Below are 13,379 nucleotides of genomic sequence, written 5' to 3'. Positions count from 1 at the left end.
CCTTTAACGCAAAATCCAAGAGTATACAGAGGTGCAGATGTAAGAAGCGACCACAACCTGCAAGTCACAAAGTGTCCATCAATACTAAGTGCAATCTTGGATTATGCAGCAAATGACTCGTGCTCTATACAGGTGTAGTGAAATGTATGTACATGTAAGAACTTTCGAGGTCTAATTTGTCTCAGTGGCAAATCTTTGTAAAGGTCATCTTGATTGTTGGGGTTACGGAGTCGTGGTAACCTTTACCTTCTTGAGGCAAATGTCCGTCTCAATATATCACTAAAATTTTATCATGCACTTATCTTTTTAGCAGAATATTGATTGATCCTATTTTGTGCTAATTCAGGGATTTCAAACTTCGATCGCCAAAATGATATGATAATCAAAACATTTAATCCCTTTTGAATTTATTAATCAAATTAAACAATTATCGGCAAAATATACCCGCTCCATCTACTCGTTCATCATGCCCACAACACTTTATCCGTATTTTCTATTTTATTTCTAGCTTAAAACCCTGTTTCCTACTTTTGCATGTTAATTTCTTAGATTACATACTAGATTATAGGTACAGGTTGTCGACATTTTAGATATATACAAAACAATAATTGTCTTCCTGTAAACAAACCACATGTATTCACTGAATATAATGTATATATATTTAAAGCGTCTAGAGTCTGTGTTTACAGGAATGTGTGTCAGTTTAATTTTCCAACGCTTTGCATGTGCCCTTCATGGTAGAAAAGTTCATTAGCTGACTAAGGCCACAACTCGAACCAAAACTCGTTGATCAGTTCAGTTTTAGTTTTAAATTTTGGTGGGTTTTTTAATGATTGTATATCCATCTGCCCAATAACATGATCAGTGCGGGTATGCCTGATGCATATTAGACTTTCTGGGCTGCTAATCCTTTGTGTCAGGAGTTGGACTATTTTGTTTACTTTCTTTTGTCTTTTTCACTCTATGCAACTGCTTAAAAACCAATCTCATCGACACTAGTTTTATTTTAGCACTAATTACCAACGTTAATTAACTTGTTCTACTGGAGAATAATTACGTCACTCATTACATAATTTATCACTTCATGCATCGTGGATCAGCCCACGTGACGAATAGGGCGTGTCTTAATTCGCTCCCTAGAAAAGATATAGCATGCCAAAAACAATAAACGTGTGATTTACAGTGTAAATAGGTTTATAGATTTAGAACTAGCTTCTTTGTACATCGTTAATCTTTATATGTGAAACATTTTCGTTTGTTCGGTGGATGGAGCAGGATGTCCCAAAAATCTGACGATCAAACCATTTGTGTCGGTAGTCATTTTAGTGCTTCATATAATTTCATACTTGAACTGTTCAAGGCATCGGATTTTATTGGAATCTACAGCTTTGAATATATATATATATATATATATATATATATATATATATATATATATATAAGTTTATAAATGTGAAGATAAGCATAGGCATAAATCAGTAATTAGGACAATATAATGTTGACCATATCTACACATGTAATTTCTCAAATTGCTATCATACGCAATCAGTTACAAAAACCGGTGTTCTAGCATAACATTTCCCCCCGCATAGACTTTCCCCCCCGGAAAAACGGGCCCGGGATAGACATTCCCCCGGAAAGATGGGCCTGACATAGAATTTCCCTCCAGGAAGAATTAACCCGGGCCCAGTTTTCCCCCTAGGAAAAACCGCCCCAGTATAGAATTTCCCCCTAAATGACAGTACGCTTTTCTCCCCTTCTTACATTTTAGCTATGTATGCATTTCCAGTTCTGTTACTAGAATTCTCTTGCTTATCTAGACCCAGGAATTCTTCTTATTTTTGTTTTTCAATTTTGAGCATTGTCTTATGTATCACAATCATCATCTTATGTTTGTTGTTTTTAAAAAGGAAATTATTCAAATCGTGTAATGGTATATCAAAATTCATTCATACATCTCAAGTCTTTGCTGTATAGTGAAGTTGGGAAGAAGTTAAATTCCTTTCTAATTTAAAATTTCGAATTTAAATAAACGGTAACTTTTATTTATACAGTGCATCTAATTTACTTTTTAGATATTTTAATCTTTTAGTCGACTTTTTACGAAAACCTTTATGATATTGACCATCGTTAAGTCTTTTGGGAAGCATATTGTGTTTACTATACGCAATTCAAAGTTTTCAGCGTGTTAACCCAACTTCAACATCTCAAAAAAAAAAAAAATCCTTTATTTTATGAATATCGTAATATCAATGAGCGCATATCTATTTCATTAAACTATAACAATTTAACAGCACATATTTGTTTCTTTTTGTAACTTTTTATTTTGATAACATGTACATTGTACCTCTTTATAGCAATGATAACAAATTTCATTGATTATTATCTTCAATTGCATGGGTTTGCTTTACTCTATATTTATTCAAAAGCTACTACATGAGAAGAAAAAGATTCCGGTCGATGAAATCCGGAAACAGAAGGGGGAAAATTCTATACCAGGGCGGTTTTTCCGCCCAGGGGGAAATTCTATACTGACTTTGTACATAGGGGAAATTATATGCTGGGGCGCTTTTTCCCCCTATGGGGGAAGATCTATCCCGGGCCCGTTTTTCCGGGGGGAGAGTCTATGCTACAACACCGGATCCTCCAAAAAGTATAAGTACAGGTGTACTTATGCGTATCTTAACAAAGTCTATATAATGTATACTACATGCAGACGATCAGCGTTTATGCATTATAATTTCATCTCTGAATTGTCTGTCTGCCACAAAGTCCCTAGGGGACCGGGCTACACAGACCTATAGATCATGCATAAATCATACAAAGCAATATACAAGGGGAATAAAACCATCGGTTACAGATCCTGTTGAACTTAAAAACCATCGATCTTCAAACATCAAAGAATACCGATAGTCTGTAAAAAGTGACCTTGGAGAAGAGGTCGATAGATACATGTAGCATCAACAACATTTATCAGGATACCATAGTTTTAACAATTCATATACAGCATTCGATGCAAACTTTACGAAAGTGCACGTACGGTTCTTAAAGATTTCTTTCAAAGAAAGGTGAAGATAACGAAAGAATATTTCCGTATATTCCTATTGAAAACTTTTATATTCCAGACCTTGCCATGGCCCGTGAGGAGTCAAACTGATCTACCCAACATGATGATTGATGATACATGCTTACATACCCTTGTGATTTCTGATTCATATTCTCCAATATAAAACTGCAAATCTGTATCGTAATTCCTTGATTAAAAAGATTAAACTTCATTCCACACCACACACGGTTTTGTATATCAAATCTCACAATAGGATTGCATCTGTTTGGTTCTTGAGAACATTTTGTTTTATAAAATTCCTACAAGTATTCATACATCTACTAAACTCATCATCATAGTCTATGATATTACACAATTGTTTGTATTTATATGATGAGTTCGATGATATCGTTACCCGAGGGACAATGATCACCGAGTCCAGAGGACAATGTGCACCGAGCAGTCATTCTAGTTTATACTAGTACTATTTTTATTTCTACATGTAACTGTATTAATAGAACTAGAGAATTCAACTTAGAATATCACAGTACCCCAATACTGTAGGCGTACAATGTATATGTACATGATATACGTGAATCGTGCACTGAAGTGAATCTTCACTCTTTGGATTATCCTACGTTTGCCTTCTTGCCCAGCCGAACTTCTGTACATGAAATGCGGCATTTTTCATTGAGCGTCTTAATTGGTTGTACATTGTATATTGTTTAACATCCCGCTCGAGAATTTTTCACTCATATGGAGAAACCACCATTGCCGGTGAAGGGCTGCAAAATTTAGGCCTATGCTCGGCGCTTATGGCCCTTGAGCAGGGAAGGATCTTTATCGCCCCACACCTTCTGTGACACGGAGCCTCGGTTTTTGAGGTCTCATCCGAAGGAACGCCCCATTTAGTCGCCTAATAATAATAATAATAATGATTGATTTTATATAGCGCCTTTTCCATAGTGCTCAAAGCGCTTTACAATACATTATTACTCCGGCAGACCTTATATCCATCGAGAACTTTCTCAGCTTCCTGGGAATCATACAGTGCAAACTGCCGTTAAGGCACTAGAACACTAACATTCTAACAATATATTTCACTGTCTGTAGCCAGGTACCCCTTTTACACTTGGGTGAAGTGAGGAAATTCATGTAAAGTGCCTTTCCCCAAGGACACAACGTCGCCCCTGCCGCGGCCAGGACCTTTTGGTCAAGAGTCTGACAGCCTAACCACTAGGCCACCGACGCCAAGTACACCTATTACGACAAACAAGGGGTACTAAGGACATATTTTAACCCGAATTCTCACGTTGGAACTCAATGAAACACTTCGGAATTTCTTTCATTTCAGTTTAGATACTGAATTCTACGGTGGCTGGTTTAGGATTTGTTCTCATAAAAAAATACTCGTTCCCATGAAATGAAATCAGTTCCCACGAAAATAAATTCGTTCCCACGAAATAAAATCAGTTCCCATGAAATGAAATTCCTTCCCACGAAATATAATTCTCTCAATATTCACTGATCAAAGGACAGCTATTTTGTGAAATTCACTAACTAGATCCATGCATAGCATTTAATCACTTATGACCAAAACAAATTAAAACTTAAACTCTCATTTTCTTCATTATATATTGCACCACAGGGTGTAATGCATTTATATGCACTTTGTGACAATGTACTTGTCTGCTTTTAGTAGAAGATAAAAAGCAGAGTGTAATCAATGTTTAATGCTTTTTCTCCGTTTTAAAATCCATTTGATTTTGTTTTTGTATTGCTTTGATGCAGGCACTGACAACATAAAGGGGCTTTAGTGTAAGATTACCAGATGGAGCCCCAATATTTCGTGTGCATATGTGTCCTAGCTTAAGATAGATCGATCCTCGTGTGATGTCATAGGTTTTTACAAAAAGCTTTATTAAATTAAACTTTGTATACGATAGAAGTGGTGTTAATCAAATGTGGATTCTAAAAAATTCTAAAGAACTTTTAGTAAACTTGAAATCACAGAATTTCCCCCAAATCAATAGCATTAAAACCTATGACTTTTCAACACTATACACGACCATTCCTCACGATAAATTAAAGACTAGACTTTTTGACATCACAGACAGTTGCTTTTTCAACAAAAACGGAAAACGGAAATATTCATATCTAGTGATCAGTCATTCAAAAACTTACTTTGTTAAACACCACTGTGATTCCACGCACAAGTACTTTGAAGTTGAAATAAAAAATATGCTAGAGTTCCTCATTGACAATATCTTCGTGGTCTTTGGTGATCAGGTCTTCCAACAGTCTGTTGGAATTCCCATGGGTAGGAATTGTGCTCCTTTGTTATCTGACCTGTTTTTATATTCATATGAAGCAGAATTTATTCAAAAACTTCTACGTGAGAAGAAAAAATCTCTCGCTGTGACCTTCAATTCGACTTTTAGATATATCGATGACGTTTTGTCTATTAACAATGATAGCTTTCATTCATATGTCGATTTGATATATCCCTGTGAGCTCGAAATAAAGGACACCACAGAGTCGTCCACTTCTGCTTCATACTTAGATATTTTATTGAAAGTAGACATTAACGGCAAACTGACAACTCAACTGTATGACAAACGGGATGATTTCAGCTTCTCCATCGTCAACTTCCCACATTTATGTAGCAATATTCCATTATCACCTGCATATGGTGTTTATATATCTCAACTGATTCGATATGCAAGAGCTTGTTCTGGGTATAGTCAGTTTTTAAATCGAGGTAAGCTACTGACAAACAAGTTGATGGTACAGGGATTTCAACAGTCTCAATTGAAGTCAGCATTTCGCAAATTCTATGGTCGTTATAACGATCTAGTTCGTCAATACAACCTCGCATTGGGTAAAATGCTGTCTGACGTGTTTCATACCGTTTGTTAAGCCGTTCTTGGCACACTGATTTTGACTGCGGATAACTCCGTTTACCTGATCAGGATATGGGGCTCACAGCGGGTGTGACCGGTCAACAAGGGATGCTTACTCCTCCTAGGCACCTTATCCCACCTCTGGTGTGTCCAGGGGTCCGTGTTTGCCCAACTATCTATTTTGTATTGCTTGTAGGAGTTATGAGATTGATCACTGTTCGTTATCTTCACCTTGCATAGAAATATATCTTTCAGAAGAATTTTTTAACTGGATAAAATAAAAAAAAAAATCTGCTAAACTATTGATAGTAAAATTTTTTATATTTTCCAAAGATAATCAATCATTTATAATTTAAAAAAAATGTTGCCAAGGACAATAACTCCTATGTTGGTATTTCTTCTACTAATGTCTACTAATCAATGTTTTCCTAAATATCCTCAATTAATTCATACATATTTATAGATATGCAGTTTTTCTAAATTGTTAACATTTAAAATTTGTCATTTTAACAAGTTTTTATGTACTTTTATTATTCTGTTTTACTAGAATGTGTGATTTTCTGATGTTGACCTGTTTTTGTATGTTTGACATCTTAAAAAAAGGTGGTAACATAACATTTTCTTTTTTTATTAATTAAATTAAATCATATTGAGTGGAAATTAACACAGTTTTTCCACTTTCAACCATTATTATTGATAAGTCACACGAGGGTGGAACGACCTTAAGATATTCATAAGATATCGTCGAGAAACATCCTAAGACGTGTCCTAAGTTGATCTTAGGATATTTCTAACTTTTTTCCTAAGTTATATTTTAAGAAATATCTTAGGAAAGTTTTGTGAACAGGCCTGCAGGTACTTAAAGTGAGAAAAGTTAGATGCTAGTACATATACTTCAATGAAGAGACTCTAACTACTGAGAGACAGCTACTAGATATATGTAATTGGATTTAAATACATGTATAATCATATATCGGGTTCATTTAGACGACAAAGAGTCATTTTCATATCAGAATGTGCTCTGAAATTCCTAACACTATGCTCGATTTGGCCGGCAACTTTTAACTTTGGAGTATACAAATAACTTTGAAGTACTGTATTTATTGTATGCAAAACTATTCAATTCAGTGTAGATAACGAGATACGCGTTTGTTCAAAATCTGCCCTGTCAAAATAATTCACCAAAATACAAAATCTGCCCTGTCAAAATAATTCACCAAAATACAAAATCTGCCCTGTCAAAACAATTCTTCAATATACAAACTCTGCCCTGTCAAAACAATTCACTAGAATACAAAATCTGCCCTGTCAAAATAATTCACCAAAATACAAAATCTGTCCTGTCAAAACAATTCACCAAAATACAAAATCTGCCCTGTCAAAACAATTCTTCAATATACAAACTCTGCCCTGTCAAAACAATTCACTAGAATACAAAATCTGCCCTGTCAAAAAACAATTCACCAAAATACAAAATCTGCCTTGTCAAAAACAATTCACCAAAATACAAAATATGGTATTTGAGAATGTTCAATTTATAAAAAGGGTCATCATCATTTTTTTTTTTATATCTTCAATAGCACCTGCAACATCCTATATTGAACTGACGACATCCTCCACTTTGACGTCAATTTTGAGGTACATGATACGAGGGTTCTCCCAAAACGTCAAACGTTGTCTTTGAGATGCTCGACATTGTAAGAAAATAAAACTTCAACCACTCAGACAAGCAGGATTTTCTAAAATATAAACTATTGATTTTGTGCTGATCTGATTGGTCGTGTAATTATTGATTTTGTACTGATCTGATTGGGTATAAATTATTGATTTTGTACTGATCTGATTGGGTATAAATTATTGATTTTGTGCTGATTTGATTGGGCATAAATTATTGATTTTGTACTGATCTGATTGGGTATAAATTATTGATTTTGTACTGATCTGATTGGGTATAAATTATTGATGTTGTACTGATCTGATTGGAATGACAAACAGTCAATACTCAGGAGCGGTCTTCATCGACATCTCCAAAGCTTTCGATCTTGTCTGGCATGATGGAATGATGTACAAGTTTCATCATCAGTTCCACATCACTGGCAACATACTCTGCTTCATCAGGTCTTTCCTCAAAGACAGGAAAATACAGGTAACTGTAAATCAGTCCAATTCAGATCCGCACACCTTGGACAATGGTACACCACATGGTTCTGTTATCAGTCCTACACTTTTCAATCTCATTATCAATGACTTATCATCCACAATGCAACACCAAAAACAACCGTACCGAGTGGCTGATCTTTCCCAGTTTGCAGATGACACGAAAATTCACAACACAAGTCACAACTATTAAAATCATCCACATTAGGTTGCAAAGCACTCTGGACATAATTTCAAACTGGTCCATGCAGTGGGGTTTCAAGCTATCGCAACCAAAAACTGTCGCAATCTTATTTGGCAAAACTAACCCAACGCACACTAACTACAAATCCCAGCTAAAACTCTACCTAAGAAATCAACCCATCAAGGTAGAATCACAAGTAACCTTTATGGGAGCCACTTTTGACGAACATATGACATTCAAAGCTCAGTCGAAAAACTCAAAATTAAATACTGCAAAATACTAAACCTTATACGTTCTGTTTCGGGCACAAAATTCGGTGCTGACAAATAAACTCTTCTAATGCTCTACAGATCTCTTCTTAGATCTACACTTGACTACGGCTGCCAGGCTTACAACTCATTTGCAAGACCTATCTTCAGAGTCTGGACAGGATCCAACCGTTGGTACTCCGAATTGCACTTAGAACTCACCACAACGCAGAAAAAGCACAGTCCTACTGGAATCGGGAGAACTACCACTTAACCTACGCAGACTCCAGCTTTCTCTAAGGTACTGGGTTAGGGTCTCCTCTGACGAAACAAATCCTGCAAATACATTATTGCAAGCACCTCATACATACGCATACACTGACACCAAATCCAGCGAAATGTGGGGGGAGGCTAGAGGAAATGGACCATTTGGCTACCAAATATGGAAATATACAAACACTTATGGGCTACCCGAGCCACCAACCAAACAATTGCTACCAATGGCTCCATGGACTTTTCCTCCTCCTACAGTTTGCACCAATATCGGCAGCGCAATCACCAAAAACACAGTAACCCATTACAAATCAAAGCAATTGCACTGCAACACATAGACATACACTACCAAGGGTTCCAAAAAATCTACAATGATGGAAGCAAAGAACCTACCACAGACTAAACTGGTGTAGCCATCTATGCCCCAGCGGTCCCAGATGCACGGACAACATCTCTGTCTACTCGACGGAGATGGTTGCTCTAATTGCTGCACTCAAACACATTCACAATAAGGTATATCGGAGAACGGTAATTCTCAGTGACTCCCTTCGTGCACTACAAACACTGCAAACATTTCAAACTAGTAGGCAAGATCTTCTCAACACCACCTTCACCCTCTTGCATCATTCCACACAATGCAATCAATACATCCACTTCCAGTGGATATCTTCACATGTCGGCATTCAAGGAAACGAGACTGTCGACAACACTGCCAAACAAGCACTAGTTAATATCAAGGTTACATATGACATATCGCTAGGGGTCAGAGAAATTTACAGCTCCATGCATCGCACTATAATCGGCATCTACAAACAACAGTTAAACTCAAACACCAAACTCAAAGCTAAAATCAAATCCAACTATGGCCCACAAACTCTCAAATATCACTCTAACATACACTACGACAAAATCATCACACGCTTGAGGGTGGGGAGAACCAATCTATTGGGCGATTTAGGTCAGTACACCAGGCACACAAACAACAAATGTACACACTGCCAGGTCCCAGAAACAATCGCCCATTACCTTTTACACTGTCCACTTCACAACCACCACAGAACAAACCTCATACAAACACTACACGCAGCAGGAGTCACTCCCTTTGACCTTCAGATTCTGCTAACCATATCCACCTGCAATATCAACACTATCGTACCTGCAATATTAAATTTTATCACATCCACTGGATATACTAACTATGTCTAAGTTTGACTAATTGCTCTTGGCTTCAACTCCGTATCTTTTTGTAAAGATGCCCCAGTTGAGGTAGGAATCGGCCATTTGCTTTTGGTTGCATCTTCTCTCACTCTACACTCCATCGTCCTCTACCATCGTAGCGGTTTGTGTGACGTTGGAACTATGTCAGGTCAGAATTTGTCTGCTGGCAGTGGTCCGGGGCTTAACCCTGGGCCGGTGTCAAATGTCTCACAAATACGCTGCGTCACACCCAAAATCAATACACGTTCATCCCTACATCACTTACTGACACCCTCAACTGTCAGACACTCTTGAAGTAACACCTCTGGTGACAGGGGTGGCTGACGGTTATACTTTTTAATCTTTAAGGGCTGCTGCAGGTATCAGTCACTTCTGCTAACTGTAGTTTTCCGGCTATATAACATGCCCACCGCCATTAAAATGTATACACCAAAACACCCAAACATACCATAAACATATCACTTACCCTTGACAGTTTTAGCGTATACCTTTACCCAAATAATATACCCTCCCCTCAACTAATTCCTTTTATATAATGTAAAAATAAAATAATAATAATAAAATAGAATAATACTAATATGCATTTCTTTCTTTAAACTAACACAAATTACAACCACACTCAAACACTATATCTATAAGTCCCTAATATTAAACGTTCCATTTAGGTCTATTATTAATTTATTTTAATATATCCAGGCATATCCTGGATTAAATATAGGATTCAGAATCCTATTCCCTCTAATAGCAATAAGCGTATGTTCCTTAATAGGGTATAAAGCTCTCTATATTATAGCTTATATTATAGGACAACTATCTCTTAAAGTCAGTGGTCTAACGCGTCTTCCGTGGCTTTCTCATAAAGTCATGGACGTGCGAGCTTGGTCAACTCCACGTTAAACACTTTCGGCCATAAATACATTAATATATACATTTGCACACACAACTATCTTTCTGTTTTCGGCCAATAGATAAGGAAGTTTAGGCGACTGTCTAAATTATTCGATCGGCCACAGATGAAGAATAGCAAGCTATCTTCAAGAAGCCCTTTCCCCGACTATATTGTGAGGATCCGTGGGTGATCGACTCGAGAAAGAGGAGATGGACCCATCCACTACCTTCTGGAGGACCTAACCATCCCCGGATCTTCAAGAAGACCCGTCCCCGTTTCCAGGGGATTCGAGGGTTGACCACCATCGTCGCCTCGCCACAACAAATCTAGTGTAGCAGGGCCCCTACTGGGCAGTCTGCACTATATATCTACACCATCATCATCTGACTGGGTGTGGAATTATTGATTTTGTACTGATCTGATTGGATGTTAAATTATTGATTTCCGAAGGGGTATAAATTGGATATTTAAATAATGAATGCAAATTCAGGTAGATCGTGAAACGACACAAACTGCATAATACATTTATTAGTGGAAAGTTTTAATGGTGCAGAAATATGGTACTCCTACAAATTAATGAAATATTTATATAGCAATATTTTACAGCTGTTTCTCATTTCTCTCTCCTAATATCTTTATCTTGACGGAATTTTAAAATTATGGTGTGTATATTCGTCTGCGTTGCGTGTTTTCCAAGAAAAAAATCAGGTAGTTTGCGAAACCGCAGAAATTGCGCATTAAAATTATTCATGGAAAGCTTAAGCTTTCATGGTGCAGAAATATAATATTCCTAGAAACAAATTTATGAAATATCTATATAACAATATTTTACAGCTATTTCCTATTTCTCCATCGTACTCTTTTAATTTCTATAATGTGACGGATATTTTAAAAAAAATTGTGATGTGTATATTTGTCAAAGTGTTGCGTGCTTTCAAAATGAAAACCAGACATGTGACATCAGAGGTAGCTCACCGTCATATCGCCGACTTTTGTACGAAGTTTGGGTTATCACCAATGTAATTTCGCACGACATGGAACACAACAGAAGTCCAGTAGGAAGTACCTCGGGCACCTGTGTTTAATTGTCATAAGCGATAGTCCGAGAACTTTGAGAATAGAAACATCATAAATATCTATTTTGGGCTTATCAAGCGCATTATACTAAAATAAGTATACCATTTTACAGTAAAATTAATTCATACTTCTTACTAGGAATACATCTGATTGGAAAGGTATATTTTCACAAAAATATGAAATCTTCAAATGTTTGTGTAAAGTTATATAAAGTTATGAAATTCACCCTTACCCATTTTAATTTACCTTTCCACAATTGTAAGATTGTAAATTAAATTGTACATACGTTATTCAAACGTAACAGCTGAAAATCTCCTGACCTTGACTCGTTTCCATATTTGGTAATGATAAAATAAACCAGTGTACAGTATAGGTAAGCATTATTCGTTATTTTAAATTAAAATGAAAAATAAATAAACCATAAAACATATTTTGGAACAATTTCAACAATGCAGTGAAATAGGTCGCGGAGTTCGTGGAAGATACATATATTCTGTATGCAGGGTTATTTTCGCCCCGTGTTATTTTCGCCTTTTTACATTTGCAGACAGTTTCGCTCCGTTTTGAATTCACCCAGACATAGATGTGTTAAAAGAGAGATATGAGAGAAAACAGTTTCGCCCACTCTTAAATTCGCCCAATAACAACAATCTAACTAAATTGAACAAAATGTGTCTTCATAGCAATGGGTTTCATTAGAAATTTAGCAGAACACACACAGTGAATGCAAATATATTTGGATTGGAATGTCATTTTGCAGGAGATACACTCGGCAAAAACTACAGTATTCAGTAACAAACAAGAAACAAACAAAGTACGAAAACTATCTGTACTGTTTGTCAGAGATATGGCGGCTGTGGATCTTTGGCATACACCATCCCAGGTATATCATCAGATCTGCAGGCATGTTCACGAAACTTTCCCCAAGATACGTCGTGAGATATAACTTAGGAAAAAAGTTAGAAACATCCTGGGAACAACTTGGGATACTTCGTAGGATGTATCTGGACAATATTTTTGGAACATCTTAAGTTAGGATGTCCTAACTACTTAGGAACATTCTTATATACACATGATATTCGTGACATATTTCCTAGTAAACAATTAAAATCTAGACATATACAGCCAAAGAATTTAAAAAGAAAGACATTTATTCATATAAATATTCTTGATATAAATACCGTATTTTCAATATGATTACATGTATGTTTTATAAACTAAGAAATTATAAGATTATTTACTACTAAATAAGAATTAACCGATATGATACTCGAACCTATGCAAGTGTGTTTTACATATATGTATATACTTGTATATTTTATTATTACTTTAGATAAAGTAATAATTTAAAAAAAAAACCCAGGATATTGTGATGCTCAAACCC

This window comes from Ostrea edulis, chromosome 1, assembly GCF_947568905.1.
Source record: "Ostrea edulis chromosome 1, xbOstEdul1.1, whole genome shotgun sequence".
Lineage (NCBI taxonomy): Eukaryota > Metazoa > Mollusca > Bivalvia > Ostreida > Ostreidae > Ostrea > Ostrea edulis.
The sequence above is the reverse complement of the archived record's forward strand: the minus strand, read 5'-3'. Positions refer to the sequence as shown.